The sequence below is a fragment of the Lathamus discolor genome, chromosome 1 (assembly GCF_037157495.1).
Source record: "Lathamus discolor isolate bLatDis1 chromosome 1, bLatDis1.hap1, whole genome shotgun sequence".
Lineage (NCBI taxonomy): Eukaryota > Metazoa > Chordata > Aves > Psittaciformes > Psittacidae > Lathamus > Lathamus discolor.
In genome coordinates, this window is record NC_088884.1 from 14,435,913 (window position 1) to 14,456,025 (window position 20,113).

The 20,113-nt window shown below is 38.3% G+C and overlaps 1 protein-coding gene across 5 annotated transcripts in view; it reads right to left on the bottom strand.

Moving 5' to 3' along the window:
- Positions 1 to 20,113, bottom strand: part of IMMP2L (inner mitochondrial membrane peptidase subunit 2) — a 462,983-nt gene that overhangs the window by 38,817 nt on the left and 404,053 nt on the right. The gene's annotated exons all lie outside the window — the stretch shown is intronic.

Sequence of the window (20,113 nt, forward strand, 5' to 3'; positions counted from 1 at the left end):
TCTGAATCTCTTCTCTGCCCAACATGTAGCAGTGCCTGGGATTGCTCCGACCCAGGTGTAGGACCTTGCACTTGTCGTGGTTGAACTTCATAAAGTTGGCATCAGCCCACCTCACAAGCGTGTCAAGGTCCCTCTGGATGGCATCCCTTCCCTCCAGCGTATCAACCGGACCACACAGCTTGGTGTCATCGGCAAACTTGCTGAGGGCACACTCAATCCCACTGTCCATGTCAGCGATGAAGATGTTAAACAAGACCAGTCCCAACACCGATCCCTGAGGGACACCACTCGTTACCGGTCTCCAGCCAGACATTGAGCCATTGACCACATCTCTTTGTGTGCAGTCATCCAGCCAGTTCTTTATCCGCTGAATGGTCCATCCATCAAATTGATATCTCTCCAAATTAGAGAGAAGGATGTTGTGTGGGACAGTGTCAAACGCTTTGCACAAGTCCAGGTAATGACATCAACTGCTTTACCCTTGTCCATCAGTTCTGTAGCCCCATCATAGAAGGCCACCAAATTGGTCAGGCAGGATTTCCCCTTAGTGAAGCCATGCTGGCTGTCACCAAGCACCTTGTTGGTTTTCATGTGCCTTAGCATGCCTTCCAGGAGAATGTGCTCCATGATTTTACCAGGCACAGAGGTGAGACTGACTGGTCTGTAATTCCCCGGGTCTTCCATTTTCTCCTTCTTGAAAATGGGGGTTATATTTCCCTTTTTCCAGTCGTCAGGAACTTCATCTGACTGCCATGATTTTTCAAATATGATAGCCAGTGGCTTAGCAACTTCATTCGCCAGCTCCTTCAGGACCCGCGGATGGATTTCATCAGGTCCCACGGACTTGTGCGCGTTCAGATTTTGAAGATGGTCTCGAACCAGATCCTCTCCTACAGTGGGCCCAAGGTCTTCATTCTCACAGCCCCTGCGTCTACCTTCTAAGAACTGGGTGGTGCAGTCAGAGCCTTTGCCAGTGAAGTCATTCAGAACCTCAGCCGTCTCCAAATCCTGTGTAGCCAGTTCTCCCGAGAGCTTCCTCAGGGGGCCTATGCTGTTCCTAGTCTGCTTTTTGTTTGCTACGTACCTGTAGAATCCCTTTCTGTTATCCTTAACATCCCTGGCTAGATTTAATTCTAACTGGGCCTTAGCCTTCCTAATCTGGTCCCTAGCTTCCTGGACAACATCCCTGTACTCTACCCAGGCTGCCTGTCCTTGCTTCCATTTTTTATAAGCCTCTTTTTTCCTTTGAATTTTCCTCAGCAGCTCCTTATCCATCCAAGGAGGTCTCCTGGCCCTCCTGCCGCACTTCCTTCTAGTTGGGATGCAGCACTCCTGAGCTTGTAGCAGGTGATCCTTGAATATCAACCAACAGTCTTGGGCCCCCCTGCCCTCCAGGGCTATATCCCATGGAACCTTACTAAGCAGGGTCCTGAAGAGGCCAAAGTCTGCTCTTTTGAAGTCCAGGGCAGTGAGCTTGCTGCACGCTCTTTTCACTGTCCTGGGGACCTCAAATTCGACCATCTCGTGATCGCTGTATCCAAGGCTGCCCTGGAGTACCACATTCTCAACAAGCCTTTCCCTGTTGGTGAGCACAATGTCAAGCATGGCACCTCTCCTTGTCGGCTCCTCTATTACTTGCAGAAGGAAGTTGTCTTCCACACAATCGAGGAACCTCCTGGATTGCTTGTGCCGTGCAGTGCCAACCGTCCAACAGATGTCAGGGTGGTTGAAGTCCCCCATGAGAACAAGGGCCTACGTGCGTGAGGCTTTTCCTATCTGTCTGTAGAGTGCTTCATCCACAGGTTCTCCTTGATCAGGCGGTCTGTAACAGATCCCCACAGTAATGTCTCCCATGGCTGTTTTCCCTTTAACCCTGACCCACAAACTCTCTGTAAACTGCTCACCTGCCCCAGGCAGAGTTCCATACTCTCCAGCCTCTCCCTAACATAAAGGGCAACTCCCCCTCCCCGCCTGCCAGGCCCGTCTTTTCTAAAGAGCCTGTAACCTTCCATTCCAACACTCCAGCCATAGGAGCCATCCCACCATGTTTCTGTGATGCCTATTATATCATACCCCCGTAGATGTGCACACATCTCTAATTCCTCTTGTTTGTTCCCCATGCTGTGGGCGTTTGTATAGAGGCATCTGAGACGAGCTCCAGTTGAAGTCGGCTCGTTGGCTGGAGCAGCCAGGATATATGTACATTGTTCCGAGCATTTATTATAGGTTCTGGCAACTGACTGGGTGAGTTGGGATGGAATGATGCCCCCCTCCCCCAACACATCTAGTTTAAAGCCTCCTTGACCAGTCTGGCAAGCCTCCTACCAAAACTGTTCTTCCCCTTTTTTACCAGACCAGCTCCACCAGGCCCCAGTAGACCTGACCTACTAACTTCAGTCTTATGTTCAAGACACCCAAACCCCTGACTGTGACACCACCCTTTTAACCATCTATTGACCTGGCCAATCCTCCTAGCTTTTTCTTGGTCCTCCCCTGTGTCCTGGAGAATTGACGAAAAGACTATCTGAGCACCAGAGCCCCTAACCACCTCTCCCAGGGCTCTGTAGTCTTTCTTTATGGTCCCCGATCTACTACTATCTATATCCCTAGCACCCACATGGATCACCAGGAGCGGGTAATAGTCCATGGAAGTTAATAGAGCAGTATACACACATTAATGAGAACTAGTGTTTTCTGATTTGCCTAATATTTAACAGTTGAATTATTTTTTTTTTCAAAACCAATCTCATGCTATCATAAAACCCTGCTGCTTACAGAATTGAGATAACCAAAATTCTAAATGAAAGACTGCATCTAAAAAAGGAAGAGAAAACTCGCTACTCAGTCTTGTAAAAAAAATGACTGTTATTTTTTGCTAGATAGGTGACCGATGTTTTCCTTTTTGTATAATCTTTTGAAAACTCCAGGTGTATCCAACTTGATCAACCTTTCAGATCAATAAAAACCTAATAAAATATTTAATAAAACATAATTAAATTTCATATAAAGAAATATACATCTCTATACATCTACCTACATAGAATATGAATTCCATCAAGTGAAATCAACACTGCCTGAGAGCAACCAATGAATTTTTAGGCAAGATGATTTAGGTTATGTCTGTTACTGAATCCAAAGATGCATCTGAGTTTCATTTCAGTTCCAGATGTATACTTGGTCATCTTCTGACTACTTTGTAAGGTCGGATCTAATCAACGGTTACTCTTTCAGTAATGGCAAACCATGCCAAAGTAATCTTGGCACAGTAGGAAATGGTTTGAAAAGATTCTGATATTTTAGAGTATACTCAGCTCCAATTTTTACATTTTCTATAACTAAAATGTTTCAATAGCTTTGCAGGTTTGTTTCACTTTTTTTCCTTTCAGCACAGTAGGCTGAGATTTCTTCATTGATCAGTCAGAATGGATAAGAACCAGGACCCACACTGCTGGAGGGCAACATAACAGTGATTCAGAACACCTCACTGACCTCAGCCTAGAAAAAGTTGGGAGCACAAGATGATAAAGTGTATTCTGAACATGGGGAGCTAACTCCACAGCACTGCAACACTTCATTAAAATATGTTCTTGGGGTCTTTGTATGTCCCAAATCAAAATAGTTTAGTTTCCTATCAAGTTAAAAGTTTAATGTTGTCCTAAAATACATCCCAGTGTTTTTATTGTAATAAAAACAAATACATAAAAAAAAAAAATAGATTCTTTTTTTCTACATAAGTTTTTGGTTCATCAGTCCCTTATTCCAACAGTTGTATCTGCACATTCATTAAAAATATTGTATTCCATAAAATCCATTATAGTTTGTCTAATCCCCAGGTGGTTCGCATTATTTTAGGCAGACTAGTTTAAGTCTTTATTTATAAATCTTTGAACAGCTATTTCATTATTTTGACTTAAATCAAAGGCTGATGGGACTAGATTTAATGGAAGTAACAAGGCACACTGAATAGTGCGGTACTTGTTTTTTTTTAGTCAAGCTTATTTTTTTCTTCATTTGATGTTAAAATAAAAATAGATAAAGATAGCATTTTTTGGTGAAACCAAGGATAAAATTTTAGACAACTCATAAGTATTGGGAATAAAAAGGACAACATTTCTATGCTAGGTTTGGTAGCCTACCATTGGAAATTTGGTAAAACTGTTAGCAAATCTGAGGACTGTATCAAACTGAGTAAGAAGCTTAGAGTTATTCTTGATGATTCTATACATCCAACTTACAGGTATAATAATATACAACAACTTTAATTATTCAAGTCTGAAGATAAAAATTATGCTCAGCATGCCAACAGTAGCCATGCATGATGACAGTGTCCAAAATTTTATCAGCTTACATGTAACACTATTTGTACAATAATGTTTTTGAAACTACAGATTCCAAATAAAATCTTTGAGTTACTGCATGCAGATCTACATCTCTTTATGGACAAATGTAGACAATTCTATGAAAATGTATAATCTGCAACATTAAAAAGTATAAACCAGAAGGATGCTGATTTTTCCAGGAAAAGTATTTAATTTTACATTCCTAAGTCATTCAAGGAAGATGTTTACTAACTTGACAGTTGAATACTCTCATGTATATTTCTTCAATATTTAAGTAGTATTAAATTGTAAAGGTAAAATATGCTCCTTAGCAGGTCTTTTAAAAAATATTAAAGCTTACTGACTTCCCCAGACTACTAATTCTGAACATACTTAATATACTTGATTTTTACCTTCAAGACAAGTTTGAAAATAATGGAAAGAAGAGCAAAACAAATTCAGTGAGGGTATGGATATAAGGAGGAAATTCTTTCCTGTTAGGGTGGTGAGACACTGGAATGGGTTGCCCAGGGAGGTTGTGAGTGCTCCATCCCTGGCGGTGTTCAAGGCCAGGTTGGATGAAGCCTTGTGTGGGATGGTTTAGTGTGAGGTGTCCCTGCCCATGGCAGGGGGGTTGGAACTAGATGATCTTGAGGTCCTTTCAAACCCTAACTATTCTATGATTCTAGGATTCTATGTGCATGTAAGGTAGGTTATATGTTATACTGCTCTTTCGAAGCAAACTTCTCAGAAAATCCTACTTGTGCATATTTATTCAATGAAAAAATGGCCTTTTTTTAAAGGAAAAGTGAAAACTGTAACTGGGAAAACAGATTGATTTGCTGTGTTGGAAATTAGGGTTCAAACTAATTTGCCTGCATATAAGACTATTTTTTTTTCTTAAAAACGTATGTTTAAAATAAAGCAAAAAAGGAGAAGACTTACAACAGCAGCTTTTACTTCAAAAGCTATATTGTGGCATGCATTACACAATCAAATCATGGGAGCAAGGCGGAGTAACAATGCTCCTCACACCACTTAGAATTTCACTGAACCTTGCATATGGGCAGAGAGCTGTATGTAATCAATATCCTTGAAGGGTCATTTTCACATTAATGATGAGTAATAACAGGATGTTCATAACTGTCTAATTGCAATCTCACAACAATGAACCGTGGGAGCAAAGCTGAATGCTTCCAGTAAACACTCCTCTCTGCGGGGTGGGTCAGTATGCACTTATAATCCAGTTTTCCTAGAACAGTTTTTAAGATTAAATTCAAATGCTGCTTTCAATACTTCCATTTTTTTCCTCCTTGCTTCTTTTTCTTTTCCGGGCATTTTTTTCTTAAAATTTTTCTGTTCCTATATCCCATTTTCCTTTCATCTGACCTCTGCTTCTTTGTGTCTCAAATAAATAAAATACATGATGATGAAGTGTCGTGGTTTAAACCCAACCACAAACCTCGTTCACTCACTCCCCCCACTTCTTGCCCTCCCCTTGCTCCTGGAGGGACGGAGAGGAGAATCGAAAAGAATGCAACTCCCACGGGTTGAGATAAGAACAGTTTACTAACTAAGGTATAACACACATCACTACTGCTACCACCAATAATAATAATGATAAAAGAAATTACAAGGGAAGAGAATACAACACCTCAGCACTAGCCAACAGATAACTCGCCCCACTCCCCCCAGCCGAGTACTGACCGATACCTCGTGCAACCCTGCAGTCCCCCAGCCCTTCCTGGTAACTCTCCGTTACCTCCTGGGCATGACGTGCTGTGGTATGGAATACTTCTTTGGTCAGTTTAGGTCAGGTGTCCTGTCTCTGCTTCCTCCCGGCCTCCCCTCCTCCCTGGCAGAGCATGAGGCTCAGAAAGTCCTTGGCCAGACCAAACATTTGAGCAGCAACGAAAAACATCGGCATTATCAGCTCTGTTCCCAGGCCAAAAAAATGAAAATATAGCACTGCACTAGCTACTAAGAAGGAGAAAAATGACTGCTACTGCTGAACCCAGGACATGAAGGAATCAACAAAATTCTTAGTGAAGCTGGAAAAAAAATTATATGAGGAGAGACTCAGTTTAACTAGCAGGATGAGTAGATACAAGTTAACAGTGTCAGAATTTTTAAACCGGAAACAGTGAAGAATTAAGGAGTAAGACCCATCAAGCAAATGGATATGTGAAGCGTGACTACAACTAGCACAATGCTTAGGAAGGCAATCTTTCTGCAGAACAGAATAAAGGGGATCTGGGATTTCTAAGCCTGTGGCATAGGAAGGACATTGGACTGGTGAGTTAGAAACAAGCATGTGAAGGTGTTTCAGGCATCCATACATGTTTTGTATACTGTAGAACAGAGTAATTTCTCTGAATCCCACAATTTTATTACAACAAAAGTAAAGTGCACAATTCTGTGGCAATTTTTTGTAAATTTACTAGTTAATGACACAAAATAGTTCACAAAGTATCTTTTATTTTATACATCCTTGACCATCACTTTTTCTTAGCAACTTTTCATATAAATATGGTTATTCAGCTTTTTAATAATTTTTCTTTTAAACTTTTTATCATGTTCTTTATTCTAGTTTATCTGTTCCTTTCCTTCCACTCTCAGACTGTTCTTGTTCTTAACTGCACTTACTTCATGATTTTGTTCAGGCCAGACCATGTTGAGTCGCTATTTCTCCTTCTATCAGTTTACTATCTGTTGATAGCAGGAATCTCTCTGCCATCCCTTCCACCTAAGGCTGAATTTTTCTCACTCAGAGTTAAAAGATGGTGGAGGTAGCTCTAAGCAAAATTCTGGAAAGATTTGGCATCACTGTCTTTTTTGGATATAGTGCTAAAAGTTTGGCATATATAGGGAAAAAAATTTGGGGAGTGATAACGGAAAATTCTTTATTACAGTGAAAGGGTTGGATTTGAAGAGGTTTCAAAAAAAAGATCATATATGACTTTGAATCAAATTATTTTGCAGGTTTCTTACTTGAAAAGAAATGTGTCAAATCATTTTCAAAGTATATAGCTTCAGTATCAATGAAAAGGCAGTAGGAGTCAGCCTACATTACAATAATTTTAGGTGTTTCAGTTCTGAACTGCTCAACAGTATACCCTAAAGAGAACTGAATTCAAGTAAACAATAAACATCCAGCCACTGAGTTACAATTCTTTTATATTCTTCAGTTAGGTTTTCAAAACCAGAAATATCAAAACTCAGTTACTTCCTGGAGTGCAGACTAAAGTTTATATAAAAATATATGATCTAATGTCCTTTATGCATATGAGTTATACTTTTCAAAATTCATTACATATTTATCATTATATGTTAATATAACTCTTCTGAAAATGTTAAGTGAATAAAATATGCAATCAATTTTGATTCATTTGGTTGTCTAGTGTATTTAAATATAAAGATGATGAGTTATAATGAAACGGTAGGGCTGGTTTTAGTTCAACATTAGTTGCCTGATATGTATTTTGTAAGTTAAGTTAGATCTTAATATAGGCTGATAATGAAAAAATGGATCACAATAATAATAACAGGAAAGTCATTATAGCAGCCTTCCAGTATCTGAAGGGGGCCTATAGGGATGCTGGGGAGGGACTCTTCATTAGGGACGGTAGTGATAGGACAAGGGGTAATGGGTTAAAACTTAAACAGGGGAAGTTTAGATTGGATATAAGGAAGAAGTTCTTTCCTGTTAGGGTGGTGAGGCACTGGAGTGGGTTGCCCAAGTTGTGAATGCTCCATCCCTGGCGGTGTTCAAAGCCACGTTCGACAGAGCCTTGGGTAGCATGGTTTAGTGTGAGGTGTCCCTGCCCATGGCAGGGGGGTTGGAACTAGATGATCTTAAGGTCCTTTCCAACCCTAACTATTCTATGATTCTATGATCTGTGGGTTTTAAAATCATGCAATGGTATTAAAGTGATACCATATTAAGGTCAGCTTTATTCTCTTGTAGTAGTCTTTGTAACATACATAAAATTTAAAGTGGCAGAAAGCAACAGTGAGCATGCCTCATGCACAGAAAATGCTTTTCAACTGAAAAGTACCTGGAGATGAAAAAGTGACTGATACATATTTTCTGAGCATTTTAATACTTATTTAGGTACTCTACAAAAGAAAATGTAAGAAAGAAACTCTTCCAAGATGCAGTCGTCTTGTTCAGAGTCTCTGAGCTGCTCAGACTTACTGAATTCTCATTATGCAATATATTTGTTTAGGAAATAAGAGTACTAAGGTGCTCTTTAAACTAAGTGGCTTTACAGAGCACAGAAATTTTGTCTGAGTTAAATAATGAAGCTTTATGAGGTAAATCAGACTGAGAAAGTAACAGAGGAAATAAAAACTAGTTGCAAGATATGTCAAAGGGACCTGGTTTAAGTGGTAGGCATGTTCTAAACTACTCTAAATGGAAATGTTTAGAACTCCAAACTGAATGTCTAGAACAGTATAAACAGAGGAGAGCATATTATACAACACACTGGTTTTTTGAGCCAAACTACATTCTACCTGTCATTGATACTGTTTCTTTTCTTAAATAGGTCTCTAACAGGCCAGTTTTATTTCAAGCAAATTATAGAGAGAACAAGTACAAGAAAGAGTCCGACCTAGAACTAAGATATCTCCCCTTTTTGGATGCTGGACCTTTGAATCAGTATCAGAATTCTTTCCAGTCCTGGGCCCTTCATTTTGTAGGCAATGAAATCCATGCACTCATCAAGTTCATTAGACCCAGAGATGACAGAGATATAATATTGTTATAGGCTTTTTTCCCCTTCAGTATTAACCTTAACCAATGGAGCTGATGGGTGCAAAGTAGAGAGCATACTACGTCCTTTCTTGGGCTCCCCAAATACAACTGCAGTGTGAAGATCCACCAGTAAGGCACAAGTAAACCCCTGTTGAGTATATTTAGAATAAAAGTGTGATTGTTTGAAAGATAGTTTTTTTAAAAGTTGCCTTTCTTTTTTTGCCACAGTGCCATCCAGTAACCATTAGATACCCACAGTGCAACAATGAATTCAACTTTTAGCACATAAATGTAGCATAATTACCATTCATGCAATATTATGAAAGACAATTACATAGTATATGAGTAAGTTGTATACTTTTTCAGGTTTCACAGCTGGTTAACAGTACAGAAAAAGTAAATTGGCTGTAAAATAATACTACAAATTAGTAAACTGTGAAGATCTTTCCTTTAAATCTCAAAGAAACAGAAGATATTGCTTATTTCAGTAAAAAAGGATACTGTATTCCTGTATGATCTTTTGGTCTGAAATTACAGAATCACAGAATCACAGAATCCCAAGGGTTGGAAGGGACCTAAAAAGATCATCTAGTCCAACCCCCCTGCAAGAGCAGGGTAACCTACAGTACATCACACAGGAACTTGTCCAGGCGGGCCTTGAATATCTCCAGTGTAGGAGACTCCACAACCCCCCTGGGCAACCTGTTCCAGTGCTCTGTCACTCTTACAGTAAAGAAGTTCTTCCTGATGTTAACGTGGAACTTCCTATGTTCCAGTTTACACCCATTGCCCCTTGTCCTATCACTGGATATCACTGAAAAAAGCCTAGCTCCATCATCCTGACACCTACCCTTCACATATTTGTAAACATTGATGAGGTCACCCCTCAGTCTCCTCTTTTGCAAGCTAAAGAGACCCAGCTCCCTCAGCCTCTCCTCATAAGGGAGATGTTCCACTCCCTTAATCATCTTTGTGGCTCTGCGCTGGACTCCTTCAAGCAATTCCCTGTCCTTCTTGAACAGAGGGGCCCAGAACTGGACGCAATATTCCAGATGCGGCCTCACCAAGGCTGAGTAGAGGGGGAGGAGAACCTCTCTTGACCTACTAACCACTCCCTTTCTAATGCACCCTAAGATGCCATTTGCCTTCTTGGCCACAAGAGCACATTGCTGGCTCATGGTCATCCTCCTATCCACCAGGACCCCCAGGTCCCTTTCCCCTTCACTACTTTCCAGCAGGTCAACCCCCAACCTGTACTGGTACATGGGGTTGTTCTTCCCCAGATGCAAGACTCTACACTTGCCCTTGTTAAATTTCATCAAGTTTCTCCCCGCCCAACTCTCCAGCCTGTCCAGGTCTCGCTGAATGGCAGCACAGTCCTCTGGTGTGTCAGCCACTCCTCCCAGTTTTGTGTCATCAGCAAACTTGCTGAGGGTGCACTCAGTTCCCTCATCCAGGTCATTGATGAAAATTACTTTTGTCCTTTATTGCTTTCGGTTAATCTCAGTGTTAAGTGCAATTTAAGTACATGATGTTGCATTCTACTTGTATTACAGTATGCAAATATAAAAAAAAATTCCCACATATTGGTGAACAATTAATGAGAGTAATTTCATAGACATTTCATCACAAAATGATGTTTTCCTGCCAACCCAGACACGAAGTATTTAATTCTAAATGACACCACCTGCTTCTACCTATAAGTGAAATGGAAAAGCTGCCAAAGAGCATGTTGGGGATTAGCTTGCAGCCTTCTCTTTAATCAGGCATTCCCCTGTAATCTTGAAAGCCAGCAACCTCATGGAACAAAAATATCACTGTAGTATATGTCTGCAATTCAATTTCAAATTCTCATTGGGATGTCTGACTTAACACGTTTTCTTAACTTTTTCTTTAGCTGCAGGGTGGGTCACCACCTACTTGAAGCAAAGACATACTAGAGAAATGCCAACACCTCATTCTGACAAGGCCAATATACAGTTAAACAAACACTTATAAATGAAGGCTTCTCTGACTTAGCTGATTTTAATTTCAAGGCCTATACTCAAACATTCAAATTCCAAAAGATGAGAATGCAAAGGTATCATGATAGAGGAAAGTCACTTTAAGAGTTAAAAACCCATACTGCTCAAAAAAAAAAACCCACATAGAAACTTCCTTATACAAATACCTTCTGATTTCCTCATCAAGAGTTGCTTTTAGCAACAATTTATATGGCTGTTTTTGTGGGACAATCTTGATATCCTTGTGCTTGAATGTTTCCTCTTCCCCTAATAAATTGCTAATGAAAAGGTAAAATCCAGTACAAACCATCCTACATTTTGTTCCATGTCCTCTGTATCACATTTGATAGGTAGTCAGACTAAGTTTTATTATCACACATAGAACTGCCTTTACAAAAGGAAAAAGTCGTCCTACGAGCATTTTGTGTGATAGAAAACAGCCAGGTAACAACCATTTAACCTTACATTTACTAGCAAGAAAAGGAGTGGCGTTTTGCAACAAGCCGTCAAAGCCTGTCTATATCTGGTTATCCTTGCTGAAGTGACTATGATTACCTTAACAGCTACAATGAAGTCATTTGCACTGCTGAAGTTCCTCACCCAAACGACTGTAACAAGTTTATCAATCAGGTGTGCTGCATGTTTGAACAGCATGTCCCAGGTTTTATGCCCAGTATTTCTTCATGTACACAGTCTGTTTTCCGATAAACTCATAGCCCTTTGTGTCACAAACATCACACTCTTCTGTACTGAAGGGAAAGGGAAGGTCAGAAAGTATTACCTGCTGGGAATTAGAATGGGAATATAATCTTCCACTTTTCCTGAAACAAAACACAGTCTTCTCTGTGATGATTGGGTTTGCTCCCCACACATGCTGTGTTTTCAAATTCCTGCCATTGAAAGTGTTATCTGCTACCTCAGCACAGTATCCTGATAAAGTACTTGCTGAAGTCAACAGCTGTTTTCCCCATGAGAATTAGTACTGGGCAAAGCATCTTAAACCTGACCATTTAAATGCTGCACAGAATTATCCTATGTGAATATTTCCATAGTTAGACATACTGCATTATTGGGTGTATAGCAATGATCCTTTCTTTCGCTACTGTATAACTAGAAACTAATAAAAGACCAGATTCTGGATATGTCAGTGCTTCTTCAGAAATTCCTATTCATACTAAAGTAATAGCAAAAGTGAGACAAACAATTTCACTTCGTAACTCCAAAACCACAGGACTTATTTTTAAAAGCACATGCAAGTCATTTATAAATACAACTTAAATGCAGAATTGACAGTATTAACTGGTATGGTGGGAGCTCTGCCTTCTGCACGAAACAGGGCAGCCATTCCATGTCACACATCTAAGACTCCACTCCAAAATTCCTGTGTTTTGAAGCTCATTTTAACCTGCTTCCTATACTTTCATGCCGACTTTTCTGAGTGTGTAGAGTCCCAGCTTCAGCAGGAGAGACAGACAACAGGCACCTTTGCACAGAGTAGCTCATAGATCACAGATCATTAAGGCACTCACGAAATGTGGAAGGAAGTAGTCACACCTACTCAGGCTGAAGAGAGCCTTGAAACCATTGATAAATGTTCATCCTAAGATAGACATGCTCTGAGCATTTAAAAAAATCAGGAAAATCAGAGATTCTTGAAGTTCTACATAGAGAGCACACCTCTATATATCCAAGGATGGTTTTGCATGAAAAAAGACACCAGTAGTGTCTTAGGCATCTGAGCAGTTTAAAGACAGTCTCTTAAATATTCTTCCTACACTCTCACAACATCTAAACTCATTGAATATCTGGTGGTGGCCTCAGCAGAAGCCTAATGTTCACCATTATGTCACACAAACTGTAAATTATTTTACCATTCAGTTTGTCTAAGGAACAGATGCTGCCATAAACAAATAAGCACTGAAATGCCAACAAACCTGTAGAACATTTGGGATTAGGAATAATACAGAAATTTGTAATAGTAAAGACATTTTATCATTAAGCAGAAGTTGCATGGTCTCTTGAGATGGCATGTATGCACTCACTATATCTGTCCCTTAACAGTCACTGACAAAGCATCATAGTTCTTGTGCATTACACAAAGCTCATCTACGGTCGTAGCAGGCAAAAAAAGCTTATGGAAGTCAAATACTGGAATAATAGAAAAAAGCAGTATTAGGTTTGAAGAGGTAGGGGAGTTGAAAACTGATAGCTCATAATTCAGGGCCAGACACTTATTTTTAACCTACGGCCTGAAATTCTACTTTATGTCACGGAAAAGATTAATAGTTCCTTCAGGCGGTACCTAAAAATTCTTTACTGTTCTCATCACTTTACTATTTACAGCTCTCTGGATTATGATGAGCTGCATCCTGCTACTTTGTGTTCAGTAAAGGTTATAAAATTAATACATTAATGTAATCCAATCATTCCTGGTTATTAGTTTCAGAGTTTATTGCAGTTTCAAATGTGTGTTGATAAACTGCTGGAAAATCTGGGAGGGGAGCTTTTGATGGCAGGCATAGGTCAGATTTCCCTCCTTCCTGATACCTCTGGTTTATAGGCTCAGTTTCCATTAGGAACAACATCTAGAAACTGCAAATAGGTAGGGTAGGATATTTTCAGACTTGACAGAAAAATCCATATGATGTCAGATAAAGTACAGGCTGTGTTAACCAATATCTCTGATCAACACTGTTTACATCTTCCATCTTATGTGCATTATATAAAAATAGACCTAAATATCATTTGAACAAGTAAAAACACAGATAAAGCACATGTTCAGATGTCCTGTTAAGACTCATTTTTTTCTAACTATGAAGAACAGTACATTTTATTAACTTCTTCCCCCATACCTCTGCTCTCTCTCCGCCCCACCTCCCCCGCCCCAAAGACATATACAGATCTATGAATAGAACTGGACAGCTTTTAAAAATATATATCGATTCATGTGCCTAAATGAAACATCGGCATTTAAGGTTCATTAACTTATTCACAATTAGCAAACCATAGTAGAAATCTGTGTTTGAAAACGGGGCGTTTTAGATTTTACAGAAAAAAAAATGTTGATCTTTTATGAACTAACGGCTTAATTTAGGGATGCAATATTCAGACAAATAAGGGGTCAAACCTTACCTTCATTCAAATAATTTACACAGATTTAAGTGTTACACTGCCTGTCCTAAAAACGTATTGAAAGCATATGATCCAGCCAAGAGAAGAAAGCAAAATGCCTCTGAAACAGGGGCTATGTAGGTGTGAGTGAGAAGACATGGTTCGCAGCACCAAAAGGAGATTTTGACTAGAGATGAAATAAGACAGGCAAAAGAGAAACCACAACTGGGACAGGTCTCCCAGCACAGTAATTACATCAAGAATCTCAGAGTAACTTGGAACTGGGGAATATGAAACATCTCAGAACCTGTAATTTCCTATAGCCTTGTATTTTGTGTTCAAATTTCCACTTCCCTGTTCCACACACAGGCAATAATGCTGTATATGAAGAAAGAATTTTTTTCCTCCAGAGATGCATAATCCATATGCATGTATTTCACAGAGGCAACTTCAACCAAATACCTGATTACTTTTGAAATATGCTGGCAAGGTATGCATCTCTAGACCGGGTTCACCGCGTGAGATTTTTCCCCAAAATATTTTTGGTCCTTACAAAATGCTAAAGATACTTCATGAATGTGGGAATTGTGAAAACTTGGAAGTCCCAGGTTTTACAGTGGTAGAGAAGACCAAAGAACTAGACTTGGAGAAGACCATGACTTGTTTCTAGCCCATTTGCCACACTTTTTGTCAAAATAAGACAGGGTAGGAGAGCTGAGGATGATATAGAAACATGTCTCATCCAAACATCCTGTTGGGATATGGATGGGCACACACCCAAACCTATGATCTGGAAATAGCTGGCATCCCACATTCATTAAGTGACAGCCAGCATTCAGCCCTTCTGTTGTCTAAACCTGTCCAGGTTATAGCTGTCTTACATGGTGCTTAAAATGCCAGTGGCATCAAGAGTAACGTTATGCTGGTGCTAATTCTAGTGAGCTGCTTCAGAACCATGGACAATATGAAACTGATAACGAATGAAAAAAAAAAACCAATAAAAATTTTGAGAGGAACCTAATAAAGGAAGGTGAACAGGAAGCATGACGACAGATCAAATTCAATTTTGACACAGGCATAATATTGCCCATTAGAAGGAGCAATGTAAACTACTTACATATACTTCCTACTTTTAGCAACTGTAATTAAGGAAAAAACAATACAATTGTAATGCAATAAAAACATTAAAAAAATGGCCTGCTGGACTCTTAATAATGATAAGGACATAGAAACAAACAAGCCTATATGTCCTCAGAGAATAGTTTAAGTTACTGTACTAAGACATAAACTATGTTTTTAATGTACTAGGTGAATGCATTTAATTTTAAAATCACTACACAGCAACAAGTACAAAAAGACATAATTTTACAGGTCTAAATCTACACAACAACAAAATCTGTCCTTAGCTCAAGTATTAGCTAATCAGTATTGAAATGCCACTGATGCAGGATATAAAAATAATTACATTAAGAAATGGTGAATCCCACCTTATTTAGAATGGTGTTATCTCCTGTCTGGTCTCCTCACCAAGTGGTCACCATTTCCATTTAAGTAAAATCTGAAAGACTTGGAAAGGGCCTATTGGTTTCCAACAAGTAGCATAGTGATAATCTACTGGGAGATGATTATTCAGTGCTTCAAGTTAAAATGAAGATACATACATAATGACATACCTGCTGAGAAGAATTAACAAAATCACCCGTCAATTGTGAAGTAATAAAAAAAAACCCAACACAACACAAGAAGACAGGAAATCAGTAGTATATAATTTAACGCCTTCAAAATCGATTTCCTTCTTCTCACAGATATCTCTATGTTTTTTAAAAAAAATCTGTATGCCCTAAGCAAAATATTCTGGATACACATTTCATGTTTCATACATGCTTTTTATCAAATCTTATCTAAGCACCTTTTCTGCCTCTGTGCTAGGTCTGAAATAAAGAAATGTTAAAGTGCCTTTTCCTCATGTGTTGTTTTCAATTTAATTTGATATATATATATTTATTTTTTTCTAATGGAGCAAAACATATTGTTAAAGTCCGCAGTGCACTTCCCAAATCCAGCCTACTACACTCCCAAATCCCCAGTGAAATTATACAGCTTCTGTGGATTTTAGAGCAAAACATATCTTTCATCTCAGAAATGCAAGCTTGTTAAATGTGCAGTCATAAAAGTAGACGTGCGGAGTTTCTGTGCATTACCATAGCCTACCTATAAATTTCTTTTTTTTTTCCAAGCTTAATCATACTTCTAGTTTTGTGACTCTATGCATTTTTTCAAATTTTATTTTCCTTCTAATACCTTTAATTAGAACAATACTTGATTATTTCATACTCTTCCATATACCTAACTAGCACTCATCCATAAAAAAATATTTCCTCTATGAATTTGCCATGAGCTATTCAAGGAGTGTAAGATGCCATGCCACTGTAATTGCTACTAAAACATAGTTTTGTTTTAGTTACTTATCAAATAGAGTGCACCTTAATAGAAAACAATGACAACAACAACAATGGTTTATTAAATTGTGCACAACTCATTGGTCAGTATTGCAGGAGTGGCTGTGTGCAGTATTTTCCTGCAGCCACATAAATATAAGCTAAGAATCCTCAGTTGTGCCTGGACGATAGAACTATGGCAGAAAAATCTATTCCACTGTGTTCAGCAGCATGTATTATAAGAAATAATTTGAGATGAGCAAATTTCCAATTTTAGAGATTTGGATTGTCTCAGATGTGCATAGAAGTTCAGTGCTTCCCAGGCCAGGAAATTAACTAATTAAATGAATCTTTGGACTCTAGTAGTGGAGTGGAAATCTCACAAGGATACATAGATTTCAAAGCTGCATGAGCTGGCTTCTTACAGTACAGCCATAAAAGCTGAAAGCAGCCTCTCAAGCATGACTCTTTAGAACTTTTAGTTGTACTTAGAACTGAGACTGTGATTGAGAAAATGTAAGAAAATAGTGAATATGTCTGAACATTTACAGACTACACAGAAGATTCTTTGCAATTTTATTTTGCATCTGGGGAAAGTTTCATGTAGTTCCTGTTCTCACCATATTGATACACATGTGCAGAACTAATTTTCTAATTAAACCTGGAAACCAGATTCAGAATAAATTCTGACAAACAAACCTGAGTTGTAGGTCTATTGTACATTAGTAGTAGTGGTTAATAAATATTTTTCAGTTAGTCTAAAAACCAGTTCTCTTCCTACTTTGGTGATTTCTAACTCTCCTTTAATGCAAAAAGAATTCTATATTTACGGGAATATAAAATGCCTTTCTGTTATTGAAAGATTACAAGTCCATCCTGAATATGACAGTATTACCAACATTATGCCCAAAAATCATTATTCAGACTCTGAAAATCAATTATTAGTTCTTATATAACATAGTGCATTTTATTTGCCTTGTGGTTCTTCAAGTGTATTTCCAGCTCCTTCACCATGAGTGCTAATGACTCCAATAGCAGACAATGATCCACGCTACACCATGAGAAAGAATTACAGATAGTCTAGATTAATACAGCATTCTATATTTAAGAAATGTGATGATGTCAATCCCCAGTGGATGACTAAGACTATCCTAGGTTAAAAAATATCTTTCCTGGACAATGAGACTAAGAAAAAATAATTCATTAAAATACAAGACTGAATATATCCAGGCAATGACCCCCAATCCTCTTTGGAATACAAAATGCAGGTCTTCAGTTTTTGTTTTTTTGTTTTTGTTTTTTTTCTGTGGTAAATGAGTGTTATCATTTACTGAGATAGACCTTATTGGCTATATAGAAAATAACTTTGCCAATAATAAATTACAGGTTGTTGATAAAAGTTAAATAGACATGTTCTGGGTTGTGATGTACTCTTCAGTAATACACAGAAAAAAATATCACATTTCATTGATATACCATATTAGTTGTCTTATTAAGTCTCTGCCTACAGGGAGTAGATGACTGATTGCCCCCTTGTAAGTTTATGAGATATATTTGCAGCATCTACAATGTGGACTTCAAGAAAAGAACCAGGATTACAAAAAAGGTTAGACATCTGACATTTTCAAGATGTGGGTATATGGCTGCATGCCATCCTGAATTAAACTGTCCTCCTGGCATTTGTAGCTAATTCACCCATTCTTGTCTTGTTTCAGAAATATATATAAAGAACATCCTTACTGATGTGGTGGTTAAGAAGACAATCTCTTTCAGTGCCTAACTGAGATGGATATATCAGGATCAACTCTTTACAGAGAACACATGCTATTAGAAGCACACATTTAAAACATATTTGCTTGCATCTCAGTCCCAGGTGCATTTACCACACTCTGGTGCCATCTGACCTTAGGTCACTTGCCAAAAACTGGAGAGAAATTGTTTCTTATCAGGCAGACTTCTGCCAGTCATACCTCCAGTGAAATATTTACCATGTTGGTGGAACTACTTTATGTAGTTTGCATATGTCCTTGTAATTGTCACTGGGATTTGATGTGACAAAACTGCCATCCCACCATCCCTAAGTATCCATCATCAGGCTTCTTCTGTAAGCTGGCTGAAAAACTTTAGGGTAGAGTGCAAGTCTTGAAACTCAAGAGCTGTAAAACTCCTAAGAAGACTATTGACAAATGCAACATGTAAGAAAATCACCATCATATTGTATCTGAAACAGATCTCCATTCAGAATTTTTCAGGGTTACCCTTTTTCTTAATAACTAAATCATTGAGAATAAAGAAACTTCTTTGCCTTAAGTCTTTTCTATCAAACCTAAAGTAAAAACAACATTCACGTCTTTAAAACGTTTCATAAAAACAAAGATGGTGTTAGATGTTGTGAGATAAAAAGTATAGCTGGGTTGCTTACATACATAACTTTAGCTATTCCATCCAAGCACTGATTGAAATTTACTCTGGTCTTTAGACCACTATTTCATTTCCTCAGTAAAGCCTCTTAAGTTCTACTTTGCTCAAGAAAGGTGTAATAAGCTCCAATATTATGAAGGACTGGAGGACTAGCCCCTTGCTAGATGGACAGAGCTAACAACATGCAGAACAGAACAGGGGACTTTTAAATAAAAGCATTAATTTCAAAGAGCTGGAACATTTGATTGTGACACGCACACACACACAAAAATTCATGATTTTATGTATTTTTTAATGTTTCAGAGTTTTAGAAGATCTAAAAACCACCTCTCAGACCAAGTTAAAACCTTGGTTTTCCTGAAATCAAAGTAATTTTAATAAGATTTTTTTTAAAGTATTTGTTTCTTTAGAAAATTTGCAGGATCTGACTATAAAATTAAACAGCAATAAATCCTGGAATGATGGATTTTAAAACATTCAATAGAAGAGCAGCTACTAGTTATGTAACTATCTTCCCACTGATTATCCTAACAGAAGCACCTATTCCATACATAAGATCTTTTTTCTAAAGTGCAATCTATTCCCCTGTGCTCCCCACAGCTATCTAAAAAATCTAGCTTTCAATTTTTCATTTTATAAGATACAGTTGTACATTTTTGCTTTAATGACTTAAGTTTCTTTTTGGAGGTTAACCCAAGGCAGTATAAAATGTTCTATTTCAGTTAAATATCAAGTAACACTACAGTCATTCAATTAGTATAATATTTAGCAGAGGCTTCTATTTGTCTGGATCATCAGTATGCTACATTACAGACTGCAGTGATGCAGATTCAGAGGGTCTTCATAAATTCAGGTGAAACTGGGTAAGTCACAGGAAGAGAATCCTGCTCTACATTATTTGGTGTGTCTGAAGAAGTGTTAACTAGTTACAATATTCAATACACACAGGAATCTCTTCCTTTGGAGAGAAAGCAAATAATGTTTATTGATATTTTGAAATGCTTTGTGACACAGAGCCTTTTCACACACCTCAAAAGATCAGGTTCACACTGGAAATTCTCG